Below are 8233 nucleotides of genomic sequence, written 5' to 3'. Positions count from 1 at the left end.
ATAAACAGGTGGGGCAGTGTTCTTGATCTCTTCCATGACTCAGCCCTGATAACGCCCTCCAGGGGAGATATCTGCTGTGAATGGGCCATTGAGTGTCACTGCAGGACTGATAAAATTCCATCCTCCCATTGTGGGATGCTCCGCCCAGGGGGAGGATCCAAGCATTCCTACCTGCATATAAGGTGAGCCTTGCAACACCAGGAGCAGCTTGCCTACTGGATTCCCAGAGGACAAGAGCTCCAGAACCACCCCTGGACCTCCAGAGGAAGACCAGACCCTTCTACAGGATCACTGCTTGGACAGAATCACGTTCATCACTCCCACAGGACTGCAGCCACCATTTAATGGGACTGCTGCCACCACCCTGACCAGCAACAGGGTGTCAGGTTATATCCTGACTCTGTCAGTTTAAGGCAGTGTTTCTGTATCATTGCCTTGATCTTCATTTTCTTATTAAATTGTAATCCTGGTTTAGACCCTCCCCAGGTTTGCCTTCAAACCAGTAAAAAATTCAATGCGCTCATCCCTTTCTTTCCTCCCAAAACAGGATTTCACATCCCCAAACCTTTGCCAGATGGAGGAGGAGACTGTGAGAAACAGGAAGGAGCCCTGGGAGAGCCAGGCAGGTGAGGAGGAAGTCAGTGCCCCTTTCCCCCTCTTTCCTGCTCCATCTCCCAGCCCAGCACAGCCCCCGGCTGCAGGACAACCCTGCTGCCAACCCCGTCCTGCCGGGGATGCACTGGGGGGATCTCCTTCCCCTTCCCTGTGGCACGGAGGCAAATCCCATCCTCTCCTTGTCCTTCCTCCCCCCGGGAAGGAGCTGATGATGGAGACCAGAGAGGAGAAATCCCCACAGCAGAAACTCATGGATGAGGCCATTTTGAGTGACTCCAGGGCACAGGAATCCAATGGGGAGGAAAATCCCCAGAGATTCTACAGGAAGAGGGGCTCCAAACCCAGCCCAGGGTGCTCTGAGGAGGAAAGACCCACCCTGAGCCAGGAAGGTGGGCAGAGCATCAGCCAGAGCTCAGAGATGGTGGTCCATGGGCAGCCTCCTGATGGGGAGAAGCCCCTCAAGTGCTTGGAGTGTGGGAAGAGCTTCAGGCAGAGCAGCACCCTGATCAGCCACCAGATGATCCACACTGGGGAATGGCCCTACGAGTGTGGGGAGTGTGGGAAGGGCTTCAGCTGCAGCTCTGCCCTCATCATCCACCAACGCATCCACACTGGGGAGAGGCCCTATGAGTGTCCTGAGTGCCAGAAGAGGTTTCAGACCAGCTCCAGTCTCCTCCAGCACCAGCAGATTCACACAGATGAGAGGCCCTTCCGCTGCCCTGACTGTGGGAAGGGCTTCAAGCGCAACTCCACCCTCATCACCCACCAGCGCATCCACGCTGGGGAGAGGGAGAGGCCCTACGAGTGTCCCCAGTGTCAGAAGAGGTTTTACACCAACTCCGATCTCCTCCTGCATGAGCGGATTCACACGGATGAGAGGCCCTTCCGCTGCCCTGACTGTGGGATGGGCTTCAAGCGCAACTCCCACCTCATCAGGCACCAGCGGATCCACACCGGGGAGAAGCCCTACAAGTGTGGGGAATGTGGGATGAGCTTCAGCCAGAACTCTAACCTGATCTCCCACCAGAAGACCCACACCAGGGAACGACCCTATGAATGTGGGGAATGTGGGAAGAGCTTTAGGAAGAAGTCTCTCTTGATCTGCCACCAGAGGATCCACACTGGGGAAAGGCCATACAACTGTGGGGAATGTGGGATGACCTTTAGTAGGAAGCCCCAAATGATCATCCACCAAATGATCCACACAGGGGAGAGGCCCTACCAGTGCCCCGAGTGTCAGAAGAGGTTTCACACCAGCTCTCAGCTCCTCCAGCACCAGCGCATTCACACGGATGAGAGGCCCTTCCTCTGCCCCGACTGCGGGAAGGGCTTCAAGCACAACTCCACCCTCATCACCCACCGGCGCATCCACACTGGGGAGAGGCCCTACGAGTGTCCCCAGTGTGGGAAGAGCTTCACCAGCAGCTCTCACTTGAGCAGACACCAACGGAGGCACCAGTAAAGAAGCCCTGCAAATGCCCCAACTGCAGGAAGAGCTTCATGCACTGCTCCAGCTTCATCCCCCATTGGAGACCCCACGTTGGTCAGGGCCCTGGTGATCCGTGTTCCCTGTGATCCATGCTGGGAAGACACCTGTACCTTTTGTTGCCCCTGCCAATGACATGATGTGGGATTGGAGAACATGAGGGTCTGGCCATGGCCCTGTCATTACATTCACTCCCACCTCAGTTCATTGCCAGGGGCAGGAAAGGGACTCTCTCTCTCTCTCCCTGAGAAAAAGGGTGTCCTTTCCAGACAGGAGGAAATACATTGCCAGGAAGAACTCGTTGTTGATGTTGTAGTTTTCTCTGTAAATAGTTTTACTTATCCCTTCTGTTATCAATATTGTTTCTCTTCCTGTTTGTTCCTTATCTCGTTGCTGTTCCCAATAAATTGTTCTTTCCCCAGCCCGGGATCTTTGCCTTTTGTGCTTTCCATGGCAGGTGAGAGGGCAGTGAGGGCAGCGCGGTTTTAGCAGGAGCAGGAAATTGGGGAATCCCATTCCTGAAGCCCGGCCCGTGGAAACCGAGCATCCCAGGGTGCCAGCCGTGGTGGCCATGGCAACCACCCCTGGCATGGGGTCTCCATGGAGCTGCCAAGGGACTGAGCATAGCAACAGGGGGCTGGTGATGGTTGCTATGGAAACTGCCCATAGCAACAGGGGCCTGGTGATGGTTGCCTACTAAGGATCAGATTTGTCACAGGCCCTCAGAGGGGTTCCATGGGGACATTCCAAGAATCTCCAGGCTGTTCGAGAGCTGCAATGCCACAGACAGAGGACAGGGGCTCCATGGAGACCTCCGAGGGGTTTCTGGGCTGGTAAAGAGCCCTGTGGTCAGAGGCAGTCACAGCCATTCCATGGTGACATCCCAGGAGTCTCCAGGCTGCCAATGAGCCGGGATGTCCCAGACACTCACAGGGGTTCCTGTCATGGACACAGCGGGAGCTTCAGGCCGTGTTAGTGAAGCTCCTGTTGGGTCACGATCCCTATGCTCCCCATAGATCCCCAAATGTCACTGTTGAATCAGTGTTCCATGCTTTCTTTCCAATGGAAAACAACCATCCTTATCCTCCAGGTGTCCATGTCTGAAATTGGGATTCCACCTCCAAAATTCTGTATATCCAAAGGTTACTCCCAGGCACAATCTGCCAGTACCATCAAGCCTGGCTGGCCTTGACCTCTGGTGGCTGCCCCTGCAACACTGGGTCTGGGTTCTTCCCTTCCCCTGGAGATCACTGGGACACTGTGGGGACCTCATGCAACCAAGGGGATCCTTGTGGCACCACTGGAGCCCATGGAACCAAGGGGCCATGGTGACACAGTGGGGCTTCATGGAACCCAGAGACCATTATGGCTCTGTGGGGCCTGATGGAACCATGGAGACCATTGGGACCCTTCAGGGCCTGGTGTCACCAAGGGGGCATTATGGCACCTCAGGGCCTCATGGAAGCGAGGGACCATTGGGACACTGTGGGGCCCCATGGAACTGAGGGAACATGGAACAGGCCTGGCTGGCTTGGCCTCCCAGGGGCCACCTGACAGGTCTGGCTGATGTTGGGATGTCAAGGGCTGCCTCTCATCAGCTCCTGGAACACTGGGGCTCCATGCTTTCCTTGCTATAGAAAAGAACCATCCCTCTTTTTAAATGTCCATTGCCAAAATTGGTATTCTCTCTAAAAATTTTCCTATATGCAAGGGTTTCTCTCAAAAAAAAACAACTGCCACTTCTGGCTGGCCTTGTCCTCTGGTGGTCACTCTCTTCTGCCTGGCAAACACTGGGGCTCTGTTCCTTCCTTCCTATGGAAAAGAACTGTCTTTCATGTCCAGGGTCCATGGCCAAAATTAGAATTTGGCCTCCCAAATTCCATATATCCAAAGATTGCTCCCAGACAAAAGTAGCAAGGACAGACAGGTCAGGCTGGCCCTATCCTCTGGTGATTTTCTTAGACTCTGAGCTGAATGCTTTCAGTTGAAAAAACCTTGGAAAGGGCCCAGAGATCTCCCAAGAAGCGTTTTTGAGGACTTGGGCACATGAACACTACATATGGACAAAGGAACTCTGTGCTCTGTGCTGTTGTGAGGGTTTGGCATCATGGAAGTGATGTTCTAAGAGAAGCTGCTAGCAGTTTCCTCCGTGTCTGACTAAAAATCCAATCAGTAATTATCTTTGAGAATTGACAATCTGTTAAACCACTAAGGAAACTGTACATGCCTCTGTGAAGACACATGTTAAAGATGAGAATGCCCAGGAGGGTCTCTTTCCCTTCTGGCTGGCACAGAGGTAACAAGGCTGACCCGGCCCCGTCTCAGCCAGGCCGGGCCGGGCGGCTCCTGCCGTGGGGCCGGGCCCCTTCCCAGGGACCCCGCCAGGCCCCATCGGCTGCCGGGCAGGGCAGGGGAGGCCGCGGGGCCGAGGCCGGGCCGGGCCATGGCTGCAGTTGGGAACATCTGGGCCCTGCTGAGCCCTGCCCCGCCACCTGCCCGGGCCCAGCCAGGATCCGCCGGGCCCCAGGAGCAGCCCCGGGCCGCGCCGGCTCGGCCAAGATTCTGCCACCCTTGGGGTTCAGCCGCAAGCCCCGGGCAGGGGCAGGAGAAGCCATCGGCCCCCGGCCGTGCTGCTGCTGTGCTCTAGCCTGGCTGCTGAGATCCTGGCCCTGCCCCAGCGCGGCCCATCCTGACACAGCCCCAGCACAGCCGCTGCAGAAACCTCCATCGTAAAACAGCTCCTACCGCAAGCACCGAGCCCGGCCGGGGTCACGGAACCATCTGCAGGCCCTGGGTGAGATATGAACTCTTTCAGTGCTTCCATCCTCCCTTGAGAGAGAGAAAAGGACAGAGTGCAGACACACAGAGGAGCAACATGAAGATACTGAGGTCAGTGAAGAGGAAGTTGAGTCCCAGATGGGAGGGATGAGGAGATGCCTTGATCTTGGGGCAGAAATCCTCTTGTAAAGCTATGGAGAAGGATGTAATTGATACATCAGACTCTCTTTTTCCCTACAAAGCATTGAAAAGTATGGGGAGATGACTTGTTCAGCAAAGGCCTCCATGCAAAATAAGCAAATGTTGAAGTAGCTGTGATCCCATGAGAAGTTTGAACGCAGAAAAAGAAAAGAGTGATGAAACTCTGTGCCCTCAGGGAGAGAAGAAGACCTCTCTTCTCAGAGATGAAGATGGTTTCAGAAATAGATAAGGAGAACATTTACTCTTAAACAGCTCATCTTTAAACTAATACCCCATAAGGTGACATGGCCCATAAACACAGCTGTAAAAGACCTGTGAAAAACTGGGAGGAACATCACAATTGCAGATTTTTCCGGGCAGCTGCTATTCATGGAAATTGAGAGCCACAAGAGAACTGTTTTCTTATGGAGAAGTCTTCCTTAGCATGAAAGAAAGACTCCTCTCCCTAAGTGAGCTGAAGAAAGACTATTCTAGACGTGGTAAACTGACTGAAATTACTAGATTTTGTCTCTTTACATTGTTAGTAAGAAAGAAAAGGTTGTAGGGAGAGGAGAAGTGCTTTGAAAGTTTTGTTCTTATTACTCTTTCTTTTAGTTTCAATTAATAAATTTTCTTTATACCCTTTTAAAGTTTTGAGCCTGTTTTGCCTTTCTCCTAATCTTATCTCACAGCAGGAAATGAGTAATTATATTCTAGTGAGTGCACTGGTAATCAACCAACTCTGAACACACCACAATAACTGAGGCGTTCTGCAAGAAATTTCAAATTGGTGAACCAAAACCACTACAGAAACATTTCTGATGAACTGCACTCAAGCAGAGGGAAATCAAGGCAGAGCCAGGTTTGTCAGGATTTGCTTGATCCTAATGAGCCTCACTGTGCATTTGGAGCTGAGCCTGGAACCTCAGGGCCTGAGACAAGATTGCACAAACCTTGCCAGGAGTCAAAGTCAGACGAAAAACCCCAAAGTGTCTCAAAGCATCAATGGGTCCCTCTGAGGTCCATCCCCAACACAGGCTCCTCATGGACTCCTTGGAGAACAGACTGGAGGCCAGGATGGCACAAAAAATTTCTCAGAGATTCAGAGTGGAAAAGAAAATCCAAACTACCTTACAAAATTTGAGTATCTGAAAGCATTAATGAGCCCCACTGAGTGTCAGTACAAAGCTCTCCAGGGACTCGTTAAAGCAGATAATTGGGGCCATGATTGCACAAACCTCTCACAGAGTCTGTATCAAAAGGAAAACACCAAGTACCTTAAAAACTGAAGTACCCTGAAGCATTAAGGAGCCCCACTGAGTGTTGTTACTGACAAAGCCTCTCCAGGGACTAATTACAGCAGATAATTGGAGGCCATGATTGCACAAACCTCTCAGAGACTCCAAGGCAAAAGCCAAACCCAAAGTGCTTTGAAAAACCTGCAGTCCCTGCAGGGAGCATGAAGGAGCCCCCAGGGCCATTGCTGAGCAAGGCTCCCCAGGGACTCCTTGCAGCAGATCCTTGAGGCCACTGGGATGTGGGCTAGGGGGGGATGCTGAGGGTAGGACAAGGGGCTGACAGTGCCCAGCCTGGCTGGGGCTGTGCCAGGAGGCCCCAGGGCCTCAGGACAAGGTGTCTCCTCCCAGCCCTTGGTGGCACAGACCCTGCAGTGGCCCAGGGCACCAAGACTTGGCTTCTCTTTGTCCCCACCTGTCATCACTGCCTGCAGTTCTCTGCTCTGCCTGGGGCCTGGGGACACTTGCTCAGTCGTGTCCCTCTCTGGGACCCATTAAATGTCCAAGAAAGTTTGGAGTTGGATTCTGGCTTGGAGTTCCTGAGAGGTTTCTTCAGCTCCCTCTCAGGGACTGATGTCCAGGGCCTGAGCACAAAGCCCCAGAGGCTGATTAAAGTCCTTGTGCTGTGTCTGTGCTGCTGAGCTGGGCTGGGCTCCTGGCACAGAGGCAGCTCCTGCTCACCAAGAAGAGCTTCAAAAGCACATTTCTCTGGATGAGCAGCTCTTGTGCCAGCCCAGCAGGGCTGGGGCACTGCCTGCAGCCAGCCCGGGCACAGCACAGAGGCGCAGAGAGCTTCAATCAGTCAGGGCTGGGAAGGGGCTGAGAAGTGCCTGGGGCACAATCACTGCCAGCCCTTGGCACAGGAACCTCTGGCTGCAGGACAGTGCAGCTGCAGCTCCTGGAGCCATCTCCTGCAGCTGGAACGTGCCAATGCCTGCAGAGCCTGTGAGTGCATTCTCTGCTTGTCTCTTGTGCAGAGCAGCCAGGGGTGCCCAGGGCTGTCCTGCAGAGCAGGGTCCTGCAGCCCAGGGCGCTGTGCTGGGGCAGGGACTCTGCTGCCTGCCAGGGACAGCTCTCAGCCAGCCCTGGCAGCTGCTCCCAGCACTGGGGAGAAGCTCTGGGGGGAAGGAGCCGCCCTGAGCAGGGCAGGGGCTGCTGCTGAGAGGGGCTGGGTGGGGCAGGGCTGTTCCCAGCTCCAGACCAGCCTGGGCACAGCTCCGGAGGGCACTTCCCAAAGGACTGTAAGCCTGGGATTGCTGGAAAGATCACGAGCTTTCCTGAGACTGTTTTCCATTTCCTGCTTGGAGAAGGATGGGAAAGTTGGGGTGATGAGAAAAGGATTTTTGCTTTTTAAATATTTTTATTTATTCATAGCTCTGTTAATTACTGTTATATAGTTATAAAACTATAATCCTTACTTAAGTCTATTAAACTCTTAACTAACTCTATTAAAGTACTACTATATACTTATATAACTTTAATCCTTAATTTAGTCTAGTATGTTTCCTTACCTCTCTCTTAGATTTTAGCACAATAACCTGACTGTCTAAATACACTCCTGAAATACTGTATGGTCTTATTCTCTTATATAGTCCTGAAATACTGTATGGTCTTAGAGGAAGAGGACCTATAGGAACATTTTGTTTTTTAACCAGAATATGTGCAGTGTCACAATGGACTCCTTGTTTCCATGAGGCCACACAGTGTCACAGCATTATTCCAGATTCCTTGAGGCCCCATCGTGTCACAGTGGCCCCTTGGTTACACAGGATCCTGCAGTGTCACAATGTCCCCTTGGTGCCATGAGGCCCCGCAGTTTCAGAACGGCCCCTTGGTTCCACTGGGCCCTGCAGTCTCCCAATGGTCCCCTTGGTTTTGC

General features: G+C 53.0%; 1 pseudogene; it reads left to right on the top strand.

Annotated features, from left to right (window-relative positions):
• The first annotated feature begins 1033 nt into the window (after nt 1-1033).
• The window catches only part of LOC118700991 (zinc finger protein 208-like), a 123405-nt pseudogene continuing 116205 nt past the window's right edge, over nt 1034-8233 (top strand).

The sequence above is a fragment of the Molothrus ater genome, unplaced genomic scaffold (genome assembly GCF_012460135.2).
Source record: "Molothrus ater isolate BHLD 08-10-18 breed brown headed cowbird unplaced genomic scaffold, BPBGC_Mater_1.1 matUn_MA110, whole genome shotgun sequence".
Lineage (NCBI taxonomy): Eukaryota > Metazoa > Chordata > Aves > Passeriformes > Icteridae > Molothrus > Molothrus ater.
The sequence above is the reverse complement of the archived record's forward strand: the minus strand, read 5'-3'. Positions and strand labels throughout refer to the sequence as shown.